Raw genomic sequence first — 12677 nt, 5'->3', positions numbered from 1 at the left:
AGTATTAATTTTAGTCAGAGAATAGTGCAACAGTAAGGCTGGTTATTTATGTTGATGCTTTCTTATCTTCAATATTCGAAATTCTCAGAATATCAATTTTATAGATGTTCCAGTGAAAACAAGCCTCCAGACTTGAAAGGATGGAGATTAATATATTGGTGTGAAATTGAGATGTGCAATGTGTTCGTTATCATCAGTGATAATTATCACATCATTGGTAAATGAGATCGAGCCATTAAGACTGCCCAAAGCTGTGATCCCTGCTGTCTCTGTCTCAGTGGTTGGGCCCACCAATGTTGTGGCCACCACTGGACATGCCAGCTCACCAAACACAACTCCAGAGAACTGGTTTGTCAGATATCATTTAACTTTGTTATTTTGGGCTTAAGCCAGCTTTTTATGATCCAGCAACACCACAATAATAATAATAATAATCCTTGCATTTAATGTCGTGCCTTATCATGTCTTCGAGACATTGCAAAGCTCTTCACAGAATATACTGTAAAGTGAATTGACTGTATATTTTGCAAGCGAAACACAGCAGCCAATTGCGCACAGCAGTGTCCCACAAACAATAGCTCAACGGCAGCATTGAGCTTGGGTGCAGCCTTTCAAGCAGGTAATCAGCATAGTCCTGTATCTTAGTGGTTAGAGCACTCGTCTCACAAGCAAGAGGACCTGGGTTCAATTCCTGGCAGGGCGAAACGTTGGACAAGTTTCCTTCCTCCACACGCTTCTGTTTACCGAGCAGTAAGTAGGAACTGTTGTTTGGCGGATTTTTTTTCCGGCGATAATGATCCCTTAAAAAAATGTTTTAAATGGGGTCATCACTCAATCCACGACTGTTTGTGGAACACTGCTGTTCACAATTGGCTGCCAGGTTTCGCCCACAAAATATAGTCTATTCACTTTACAGTATATTCTGTGAAGCGCTTTGAGACATCTCGAAGATGTGATAAGACACTATATCAAATGCAAGGATTGTTATGTATGGCTGGGGACGGGAACTGAAAGGGGAGGAGGAAAATACGGTTAGAAAGGGTCAAAAGAAAAAAATGTGTGATAAAAGGGATAAGCCACTCCTGTTTGTGTCAAACTAAATCAGTTGTTCAGTGTTGGTGAAAGTGTTCAAAACAATATTTGTATTGCAATGTGCAAATTAAAATGTTAGATTTTATTAATATCTTGAAATGAATTTGCAAACAAAGAAAGGACATTTAAAAGTTGCTTTCAGTGACTGTTTTGCAAACATTTGTTTTATAGTAAGGCTAAGATCCAGTGGGAAATAACAGATCTGCTCCCAGGTCTAGAAGTCTCTGGACAAGAAACTCTCGAGTGGTTAGTCACCTCACTCTCAGATGTGTGGTGTGCGTATGCAGCACTTTCAATGCACGTACCCAGAGATTGTTGATCTTATAATAATCCTTGAATTTCATATAGCATCTTATCACATTGTTGATACTTTTCAAAGTGCTTTACAGCTGTAAAATAGTTATTGTGTATTTTGTTGGCAAAGAGTAATAATAATAATGCTTGTATTTGATAAATCGCCTTATCACATCTTCGAGACGGCTCAAAGCACTTCACAGAATATACTGTAAAATTAACTGACTGTATATTTTGTGAGCGAAATGCAGCAGTCAATTGTGCCAAGCAGTAAGCCACAAACAGTCGTGGATTGGGTGACCAAATTATTATTTTTTTTGAAGGAATTATTACCCCGAGAAAAGCGATCCATCAATCGACTAAAAACCGGGTTCCTACTTACTGTTAGGTAAACAGAGGCATGTGGAGTACGGAAACTTGCCCAACATTTCGCCCTGCCGGGAATCGAACTCAGGTCCTCTCGCTTGCGAGGCGAGTGCTCTAACCACTAAGATACAGGACTCCACATTGCGTAATTCTGTGAGCGAACACATTCGATGACGGCTGGTTTGGGGCCCAACAATTGTGAGTGGCCTGAGTGGGGACAGGGTCAAATCCGGCTTGTTATTAATTATCCTGGCTTGACATTTATTAAAATTGTTATAATTATCACCGGTGATAGTTAGTACCATCACACATCACAATTTTAATTTGTATCAAAAATGGCCAGCTTTGCATGCAGCCCTTGCCATTTAAACATCTCATTCAATAATAGCATCTGAACGTATGCATTGAGCAAAACTATGAATCAATGTGTACTAAGAATACTTATTCATAGCATTTGAAAGGGCTAACGTTAACACAAGTCTAGTTCTCATTATTCATGGTGTTTATTGGGAATGGACATTTGCAATAAGATGTGTCCTGTGTTTATACACTACTGTGAGGGGATATGAAGTAAGTAAGTAAATGCTGGACTGTCATTTCATTTTCTTGACACTGCTCTTCAACTCAAGAGCATATACTGCTGAAATACAATAACATTCCTTTTTTCACATTCCAAATCTTTCACTGACCAGGACTAATGTTACTAGGTTGTGTGCCATATTCAGAGTGACTCTGTGTTGCAAAACGGTGTCCACTGGAAAGATGCAGCTCAGTTCACTAGTCATTTTTTAGAGCAATCGGTGAGAAAAGATATTTTTACACAGCTTTTGATTTGGATCTGGGTATCAAGAGGCAGTACCAGATGCTTCCACTGGTTAGTAAAGCCATTGAAGATTCAGTGGTTAGCCTGTACCCAATAATCTCCAGAAGTAGGTGAGCAGAATGCATCCCTCCGTGGAGAGAGTGTACATTCCATTCCAATATACAGGAATTTCCGTGTGTAGGTGGGATACATGGAACTCTGTTTGGTTTGGATACTCTTAAGCACAGTGATTGGTTATCGCAAGTGTAGGACACCCTGGTGACTAAACTAAATCTGAGGATTCATATCACAGTACAGAAATTAAATAACATTCAACTATTGCTTTTAGACGCAATACTGGTACAGAGGATGAACCTAAGTCAAAACTGTCCAATGATCTGTCCCAAGTTATCATTTATGACCCAGTTACACCACACGATTAATGTAGTTTGAATGTGGTTTTCATGCCAAATCAATGCCGAACGTTTAGCATTAACTAAATTAATTCACTCCAGAGACACCAATTTAAGATCTATGCTGTTTGTTTATTCCAAAACCAAAGGGGAATTATTTATGCGTGGAAGAAACTGCCATGTGATTGATCCAATCCAGCCAGTGCCTCATAAATTCTGGAGCCAATGGAAATTGATCTTGGCACTCAGGACATGCAGAGGAGCATGAGGTGCGGGTATTATATTGAAATGGTTCATTCCTAATAGCAACAACCTATTTGTAGGTGACAGAAGGTGGTTGTGGAATAAAATTGATGCAAAGTGCAATTATGGATACTCAGTAGCTGAGTACCAAAAAGTCTTTCAAACTTAAAAATCTTGGTGTGAAATTTGGGGCATTTCATAACTCATCATGAAATGCCACAAATTTCACCCCATTAAGCCTAAATGTTTACGATCAGGTAGTTTGTGACAGTTGGTGGAGCTCTGCATGTGTGGTTAGTCGTATATTTATAGACATCTCCTTTACTTTGGACTCAGTTCCAGAGGAAAGTGATTTGGAGTATGCAGCCTAATTGCAGTATTACAGTTTGATTTAATTTGACCTTTATTAAGAAATGTTCTTTGGTTCGGCTCTGCAATTCTGTACATCGCATTCAGCCAAGAGCATGGATAGCTGCCCTGCTTGCTGGCTCTTCCATTGCCATCCAGCAGGAGGTGATCTCTCCAGTTATTCCTCTGGGAATCTAAAGTGCAATATTCACAAATCAGAATTTGTTGCATAAATGTTGACATGTAATTGATGAATGTCAGCATGCAAAATAGCAAATCATAAATCTTGAGCAAGCAACGTCTGAAAAAAAGGCAGCGGGAAAACTTTTTGAGACATCTCAATGATGTGATAAGGCATTATATAAAATGCAAGAATTATTATTAACACCAGCAGGAAACAGCGAGCATTTTCTTGGCAATTTTTGGTGTACTTTTCCAGCTTGAGATTCATAGTTCTCTATTTTATGAATCTCTCAATCTAATATTAGCAAACCAACCACAACTTATATTTATATAGCGCCCTTTGCAAATATTGCATTTTAGGTCATCTGCATCCCTCCCTGTGTGTATTGTCGAGGAAAACCTGTGATCTGCCATTCAATGGTATAGAATTTACAGAAGTGTATTTAAAGGGAAAATATCAGGAACTGACAAGCTCAGGCATCTTCCGAGTATTGTGGAATCTTGTAGTGTAGTGGTCAGAGCACTTGCCTCGGCAAGCGAAAGGAGCCGGGTTCAATTTTCCGGGCAGGGCGAAACCTTAGGCAAATTTCTTTACTCCACGCACCTGTTTCCCTAGCAGTAAGTAGGAACCTGCTTGTTAGTTGATTGGCGGATTACTTTCTGGGTGTAATAATCCCTTAAAACCCCCAAATAATAATTTGGTCACTCAAACCATGACTGTTTGTCGGACACTGCTGTGCGCAATTGGCTGCTGAATTTCTCCCACAAAATACACAGTTGTATACTTCACAGTATATTCTGTGAAGCACTTTGAGACGTCTCAACGATGTGATAAGGCGCTATATCAAATGCAGGATTATTATTATTGCTTTAGTTTAGTAAAGTGATGGCTTTAGTGTCCATTGCTCCTTTGTGCAACAGAACAATTCAAGTCAAGAGCTGCATTTCATTTCTTTCCAATAACAGATAGCAAGCACTGCAATCCATCCTGTGCAATTGACAAATTTATAAACCTCTGCATTGTTTATTTTACTACGCTCTCTTTAATTTAGAACCACAGTTAAACATAATGTTTAAATAAGCAATGAGCCTGACCAATTTCAGTTTCATGTGATGCATGTTATTTGTAAACACACTTACCTCATGCTTACTGCTGTCTGGTACAGATCTCAGCATAACAACCCTTGATTGCTGAATCGCTCTGCATGATTCCACGTTCTAAACTCAGCAAACACTGGAGTAGGATGCAATTAAATCTCAACCAGAAGCAAAACTCTGTATAGTCACCAAGCAGCCCAGTTCTTCTCTGGACACTGTTAACCTCAACACTGCTATGTGGAAATGCTTGAAAATCATCATTTTAATTTGACGGGGTTAGTTCACTGGATTGTCAGTGTACACAGGGTGAGAACCCAACATGTTTTATTTCACACAGAGCAACTGGCAGCAGAACATTGCAATCACAGGTTTCATTTAAAGGGAAGCTTTAATATCAGGTTAGAGCTGTGAGTGCTAAGAACCTACCGCACAGGAATCCAAGTTACTTTCATTCCTTTTCACAAAGCCCTCTCTGTAGAGGCCTGGGTTCATCTATTTCAGCTGCAAAAGACTGGAGCTGATATAAGATGAGTGATGCAGGCCAAGGTAATCCTCTCGGAATGCAGAAACATGATCAGGCTGCCTGGACCAGTCATTAGCCATCTCCCCCTACGTTGGTGTTCAGCCCTGCTGAGTTTGGCTGTATCACCAGCGAATTGCAGAGTATACATGAGCAGTCCACAAGGACTCTTCTTGGCTTAAAAAGAAGGCCCACCACCACTTTCTCAGAACAACCAGGGATAGGCAGTAAGTGCTGCCTTAGCCAGTGTCACTCACATCCAGAGCATCAGTAAAAAGTAGCCTGTAGCCAACCTGTCACATTGACTGTGATAATACACATTGGATACCCCACACAAAGATAATGTAAGTCTGCATCATTCCAATGCATTCTCTGTAATATAAAACAACTGAAATCAAAGCAAAGCCTGCCAAAGATGCATATTTAGAAACATTTCCCCAGGATGTAATCAAGAAGTGGAGAATTTCATTCATTACACCAAAATTACTATTTAAAGACATTCTTTGAGTGTCACCTGGAGAATCAGAGCCATACAGTAATGAGAATGTCCCCCAATAATTGTCTTTTCTAGCTCTCGTATGTTCCTTCATATCTGTAGAATCATTATTCAGGACATTCGCACATGTGAAGAAAATTGTGAATCTCGATTCACTCACTTTGTTCAGTGATCACCAGTCTTATATCGTCAGAGAGTAAAAAGGTTCATTTAATGCAGCTTGGTATCTCAAGTAGTTGAACACTTGACTTCCAACCAAGAGGTCATAAGTTTAAGTCCCAGGGTGGCCTGTTACTCAAACTCATTTGCCTCAATAAGGCCAATTTCATCAGTTCTTCACCAGGAACTGAAGCACCTAGTGGATATAGGGCATTGCCTCTTGAATGAAATGGGGAAAGGGTGAATTTGTGGCAATAGCCTACCCCCAGGTTACTTGAAACTCACCTCCTAATCATGAAGCCACATAGTTTGTTGCTTTAAACGAGCTCAAGGCATACACAGTCCCATCCTTCTGTTTGGGGAATTAGCCTGCGACTGAGCAAAAAATAAATCTGCAACCTAATAGTGCAGCTACTGAGATGCATCAGCTAGATTGTGTATTGATTGGTGCAATATCATCAGATAAATCTGTTACTGAGCCGATTTAATAAAACCCATTAGCGCATGTGTTTTCAATGGGTGACAATATGCTTGAACAAATCCTGCTTGTTTTTCGGATGTTATATTTTGAATTGTATTTTTAACAAGGTGGGAAAAAATTAATAATCTAAAAACAGAAGGAAACTGCAGAAGTGTGCTCTGCAGAAAACATTAAAAACAATCTGCTTAAATGATCAGCTCCCATGGATTTATACTGATACTAGTTTCTCTAACCCTGAAACTAATTATAATCCAACTCCTAGCCTTTGTTATGCTAATTTATCCTGATTTTATTAATATTTCCACCTCTAGCCTTCTTCATCCTAGTATCCTACACGTATAGCATCAACGTGTGCATATCAACTGGATAACATCTTTAAAAGAGACAATAGAAGGCACATAGCAGGGCGGGAAGAAGGGAAGGGTTGAGGAATTTGACTGAAGGCACGGTCAAACAGATATGATTTCAGGAGGTATTCAAAGGCAGGTAGAGTGAAGGAAATTTGGGAGACCATTCCAGCGGTGGATCAATTTAGCCACTATATATTATCCTTATTTTAATCTCCCTAATCCGAATTTACCTCTGACCCTAAAGATAATCCTAACCTTAGCCGTTTTAACCCTAATTTAATTCTAAAATCTTAACACTCACATCCTAGACACAAATCTTAATGTAACTTTTAATCCAGGCTCCCACCCATATTGTAGAATAGATGTGCTGCTGGCACACAAAGAGAATTTGTTGATAATAAATCAACTGCTATGGATGGAGTAAATCTGTTAAAAAGGTCAGAACAAGCTATCTGGGTGAAGACGTTATTCTAGAATATGTTGAGGGGGAATTTGTTCGAAGGCGGATATACAGTAGATACACTGGGGAGGTCTCTTTATTCCAAGTTAAATCAGCAGAGGAGATGTATTTTCATTCCAAAATAAACTCACTGTAGAAGGAATTTAGTCCAGAATAAACTCACTGAGGAGAGATTTTATTCTGGAATAAACCTTTATATGAAATAAATCCATCTGTGGATGCTTGTATAGGGGATTGATTCATGTATGACCTCCACGTAGGGTTCTACGTGCCTGGGAAGGCTCACCTTCAGGGTTCTATTGCAAGGCAAATTACTGAGCAGGGTATTAGAGGCAAAATTTGCTGCAAAGCGTGTTACCATTGCAATATTTGTAGTTTTGTAGAACGTTTTATTAATTGTTCTGCAATATACAGATGTTTAAAATAATATTCCTTGCATTAGATATAATCCATAGAATGCAGAAATATAACTCAATGTTTCACAGAGAATTGCTATCAAGTGTAGTCACCATATATATGTAAGGACATATATTACTAATGCACATTTGAATCATTATGTAAGTAAAGTCCCTGATTTGAAAACTGTTATTAAGTGCCAATTTGTTCTTTACATGGTAAACACTGGATTACTTTTCCTGTTACAAGCAAGCTCTGGATATAAAGCAACCTTTCTATGTATCTGAACCTATTATATATATAATGGGAATCCCACTGTATAATGGATGCTTGCAGCAGCATGGATATTATAGCAGGAAATGACTTGGATAGCACTGTAGGCATTATTTTCTGTTTATTTGAATTAGTATGTGAAAGGTGAGCCTTCCCAGGCCTATCATCGCCACTTCTGTGATTAAAACCTTGCAGGCCTGGTACTAAGAGTCCCTGTGTGCGTGCTGTACACACTTCACTTATCTGTCAATCTTTCAGCCCACTGGTTTTTCAGGCTTCAAGAGGAAACATGCCCTGCTCCATTCACCTCCTGATAAGTTGGACTCTGCTGAAGCAACATGCTTCAGTAAATAAGGTTTCATGTAAAAATCAAACCGCAGTCTTCTTGGGTTTTATGGAGGATTCAACAGATTGCAAATTAGTGACGTGGGAGAATTGGGGGCGAGGAGAAATGCTGTCCTTCTATGGCACAATGAGAGTTGTCATTATTTGTTTTTTTTTGCTTTGATATAAAGGCTCTGATGTTGAATCCACACTCCCCAAATGACACATTTCTCACAGTAATGGTTATTGATTGAACACGGGTTGTGGGAATCCACTTAAAGTTATAGGTCTTGAGAACTGGTGTACTCTTTAGTTTGTTTGGTAAATAAGTCCTTGGAGTCCAGAGTTGTCTCTTCACTCAGGTCCCCAGAGAAAACCCGTTTCAACACACTCCTAAATGGTGCTTTCTGAAGTACTTCACAGAGCTTCTAGAAACTATTAAAGTAATCTAAACAGTTTGGCTGTAATTAAAAACTACTGCAGGAGCCTTGTGCCACTTTGGATTTCTGGATTCTGTGCCTTTAATAACACAACTCAAACATCATAAAGCTTGCTTACATTTTCATTCTGTTCTTCAGCTCATTATTTTCAGCAACTTCCACTGAATCAGTGCTTCATCCTGTAGATGGGAGGGTAGAGAAAAGGCTCAGCTACGGAGTCTTTCAAGTCCACCTTCAAAGTTACTGTACATGCATCTTCCCTTTGTGCCGCAGCCTAACTGGACTTTTACTCCCCTGTTTCCCTCTCCCAGAGATGACTGATAAATACCATGCAGTAGTCTGACTCAGCAGATAATGATATTTCCCCATTGAAGGAAACTTCTTGAATCGTAATCAGGACTAAGATTTGAACTGTATTCCTCTGAAAGGGTGTTTCGCCCTTCACTACCACTACCACACCATCCAAAACCATCAACTTAACAAATCTATTTTTTGAAAAGGTTTTATTAATAGCTGAAATTTGACTCAATTTTACTCCATGTTTCCATTCCTTTCGATGTATGGCATACATCATACAGTACAACCAGTCTCCAGCCACTATATATTGTTGGACCAGTTCAGCATAGGCATAGTAAAACTATGTAACATAGTAACAGGTCAGCAGCCAAGCTCCAACGTGACAAAAAAAAATTTCAATGAACTCTTAACATTTTGTATCAAGATTTATATGTTCTTAGTTCACAAACATCGTATCTTGTCGTTGATATTTGAATAGAACGTATTATTTTGTTATTATTATTTTGTTTTCATTGACACAAAGTTTATGAATGTAGTTATAGTTCATTAATTGTCATTCTAATAAGTGCGTTGTAAAGAACAGAGACATTGGTCTGCTTTGGAATTGAACCGTGTCACTGCTGACGTAGTTAGATAAGCAATATCTAAATGTCATTCTTAGCACAAAGGTGAAGAAATGCTACTTTAAGAGGAAGAGGATTCAGGAACATATACTTCTGTGCTTTTTTCCTACTCTTTAAAGTGCTCTACAGCTGTTGACGTTTGTTTGTGCTGGCATTGCAGAGCAGCACCATGGGAATAAGGAATCCAATTTCAGTGAAACTGGAGAGCGCTTCAAAGGGGACAGCCACTATCCCCAACTGATGGAACTTTCACAGGAAGAAAAAAGTGATGGGGTAAAGGAACCTCACAGCACTATCTCTTACACCTCAATAATCCTCTTCAAACTCCATATCCATCTAAACGGATTGCAGCTGTAGAATTCAGGGCATCTTATGTAAAATGGCTTGCATTTATTTTTTCATTCCATTTAAAACTAATGTGCATGGAGGGGGTGGGGGTGAAAGCGAGGGGATGTTTTTAATGGACTGTGGCTTCACTGATTTAATGCCAGAGAGCGAGGTGAGGGGGTGGGAGAAAGAGGCGTGATGGAAAAGAAACAGAGATGCCTTTAAAGTGAAAAATATTCTTTAGACGTTGTGTTGCATTTTGATCTGATAACATTTGGGAGATTTTTATACTCACACACTTGAGTATACCTACAGTGGTTTAGGAGGCTCAGGTGACATTTTTTGCACATTCACTTTGCTGGTTATCATGACTCCTTTGCACTGCACTAATTTCTTACCCTATTCCTACACACTTGTTGTTTTATGTCTCTCCTTTCCAGAGCTCTCTCAGTTTCATTGCTCCAACATTCTGTGTGGGGGCTGAGGTCCCAGTGTCCCACTGATCGCAGGACACGAGGGCACGAAACCAGCAGCTGTTTCACTTCCTCTTCCACCTCCACACAAAAAAGGATGTTACAAATTCTCACAGAAAATAAACCAATCATGGCACCCAGCCACACCACTCACTGATTTCTTGGGTGTATTGCACCAATTCCTGATGTGTGGTCTATGGCAATTAGTAAATTATTGGTGATATTTAAAAAGGCAGCCTTGTGAGATGGTGCTTGTTACATTTATCCTCTTTGGTTGAAAAGACATGAGATGATGATGGAGTCTAAAATGTGGGAGCCGCACCAGTACTCTCAGAGTTTTCATAAATATTGAACCCTGCTGGTTACCAGATGTGTATTACAATGTCCCTTGAGAACTCTACTCCACTGCACCAATGCAGAGATTGTGATCAAGTGGAGTTCTCACCAGTTGGCGTAACACATAAGCCATTCCCAGTTTGGTTCAATGTGTAAGAATCCACTGTGAATGCTGCTCCAATACCACGTTTTAGACCCTGATGTAAATAACATCAGGTAACATGATTTATGTTATGACACCAGTGCAACAACACAAAATATCTCAAAGCTTCTTCATCCACCTCCTGCCCAAGACTAGAGCAGAACACAAAACATCCAAAGTTCCTGTTCCTGATTACTATCCAGTAAGCAGTTTCTAGAAGGCACACCTGAGGGAATTGAGCGAGGATAGGACCTGAGGCAATCCCCCTCCCACGCTTACAGTCATAAAGCCTCCTCAGTGCTTGGGAGCATCCATTTTCCATGTGTGAACCTTTCTGCTTAGATTTCACATGGAAAATGGATGCTTAGGTGAGGTACTGGAGAAATCAGACTCCAAAATGAATCTGAACCCAAAGGCAAGTTAGGAGAGAAAATCGAAGAAAAAGAAAGTCTCTCCTCTCTGCTGGTTATGTGAAATGAGTGTAAAGTAATCTCAACCCAACTCCTAATAGATAAATGTAGGTTTATCACACAATCTCCCCAAGTACAGGCTGCACAAAAATCACAATCTTGCTCACTGGGCCAACAGGATGGCTGACTTGGGAAACTTAAATGTCACTGTAGTGGTTGGGATGTTCCTTCTGTGGATTAGAGCCATATTGTTGGGCTAGTGCACTGGGAAATTTACTCTGAATCTAACCTGCCCTATACCTGCTCCGAGGAGCTACAGACATCAACGACAGCCATCAGAAGTGTAATGTGTATTATTCTCTTTCACTGAATCTCTTTAATTTTGGTCAGAAAACAATGAAGAAAAGAAAATAGTGACAGTTTTGTTTTAAAGGGATACTGTCTACATACAAAATGCTTGTCAGACTTTTTTAGTTTATTCACAATGGTAAAAATCACAGTGCACAATGAAATCAGCTCCTCTGACTCCTCCCTCAACCTCAAATGAAAAAGATCAGTAAAGTCTTTTTTCCTGAAGATAGCAAGATCTAATTTGCAGTGTTTGTTAATGAGATTCCTTAATCACATCGTGACTCAGAGTCACAAGTGGGGAACTCCCTTCAGTCATCAGAACCACACCACATTGACTTGTGGGAACTCCATTCCAGAAGTAGATCACATCAGAGGAATTCCTTTGGGTTGGCCTGACTGTTCCATTTACCCCTATTGCAACTCTTGATCTTTATTAAAGAATCGCGTAAAGAAACAACAGAAAGTTTGACCCCACTCCCCAGTGTCCCTTTAAACAAAATGCCTTTATCGTTTTATATTTAAGAAGTCCAGTTATAATTTTAAACTTAATATAGCAAGATCCAGGCTAATCAAAGGAAAAACGTAGGACTGCCACTTTAAAAGCAAAAGCCGATGTATGCAAACTCTCCTGTTAATAGTAATATTTTACAGCATTTTAATATGAAAGTAATGTGATCATTCAGCTTGCTGCTGACCGTGGGCTCAAACGTTTTAATTGTTCTGAAACATTCCTCATGTTTTATGATTTTATTGGTAGAGAGCAAATTACTGTGTGACAACAGCATGCTGTTAGTGATCTGGGTAATAAATGCAGCACTCAAAGGGAATATATGAAAATAATTCCTAAAATTATTTTCCCCAGGAAGCATTACGCAGAAACATCAGAGCGCATAATTGATGTTATGTTTTGAGCTAAGCAACATTTTGCATGCAGTTAAAGATGTTGACATTAGGGTAAAAATGATTAAATCAAGTCAGGC

Source organism: Callorhinchus milii, unplaced genomic scaffold (genome assembly GCF_018977255.1).
Source record: "Callorhinchus milii isolate IMCB2004 unplaced genomic scaffold, IMCB_Cmil_1.0 Scaffold1, whole genome shotgun sequence".
Taxonomy (NCBI): domain Eukaryota; kingdom Metazoa; phylum Chordata; class Chondrichthyes; order Chimaeriformes; family Callorhinchidae; genus Callorhinchus; species Callorhinchus milii.
This window is presented reverse-complemented; position numbering follows the sequence as displayed.